Source organism: Hoplias malabaricus, chromosome 1, assembly GCF_029633855.1.
Source record: "Hoplias malabaricus isolate fHopMal1 chromosome 1, fHopMal1.hap1, whole genome shotgun sequence".
NCBI classification, from domain to species: domain Eukaryota; kingdom Metazoa; phylum Chordata; class Actinopteri; order Characiformes; family Erythrinidae; genus Hoplias; species Hoplias malabaricus.
This window is the reverse complement of record NC_089800.1, coordinates 16053777-16054670: the sequence shown is the minus strand read 5'-3', so window position 1 is coordinate 16054670 and position 894 is coordinate 16053777. Positions and strand designations below refer to the sequence as shown.

The window sequence follows — 894 nt, the reverse complement described above, 5'->3', positions numbered from 1 at the left end:
CAGGAGAAATCTCCAGCTCCTCTTCTCCGTCACGCTGCGGTTTCTTCACTTCTCGGCCACTCCTACGCCTGTCACTGCTCCACTTGAGCTCCATAACTGTTCGGACTCTGTCTGTCTTGCAGAAAATGTGAGGATGTGAGGCACTGTCTTGTCCAGCCGTGCACTTGCTTCCTCCATAGCTACTGTTGCTAGGGCGGACAAGCTTCATTGGTTCTCTACCTTTTGAGTTAGATCAAGTGTGGTGTCTGTTTTGAACAATTTAATATCTACTGCCTCCTCTATATGAGGACTGTATATTAAATATACCTATATTTTAAAGCTGTGGTGTAAGGGGGTGGCCGTGGCCTTATAGCGGAACATTATGATTGTAACAAAAAGAAAAAAAAAAACTTTTTATACAATTCCGTTTCCTTACCATTTGCTGCTCTCTAGTCGGTTTGTGCTGGGAACCAATCTAATGTGTTTACGAAGTCCCAGTGTCTGAAAATGTGTAAAAAATGCAAAGCGTCTCAGTCTGGTATGCTACGATTTTCTCGGCAAAACAGAGACCTCCAATTTTGAAAATCATGAAGAGAGATGTGGATACTGTCTTATTCCTGCTCCATAGGTGGGTAATGTTTGGCACATTTTTGCTGTTTCCGATTATTTAGGTAGGAACCCACTCTAAAATCGGGAGAGCACTAATTGCATGAAAGTAAACACAGAGCAAAAGTGCTACAAACTAAACAGCTTGAGTTACAAATGAATTTCTGTGGGAATTCAAACAGTGAATAAACACTTACACTTCCAAACAACAGTTGAGAAACAAGCAACAACATCTAAAAACCAGAGCTTCTGCTCCTCGCTCCTCACTGCTGTGCGCTCAGGGTCGGGGTGAACAGTGAGAGGCTCATT

General features: G+C 42.8%; 1 pseudogene; it reads left to right on the top strand.

The window, feature by feature from the left end:
• The first annotated feature begins 206 nt into the window (after positions 1 to 206).
• Positions 207 to 408, top strand: LOC136670486 (U2 spliceosomal RNA; annotated as a pseudogene).
• The last annotated feature ends 486 nt before the right edge of the window (positions 409 to 894 follow it).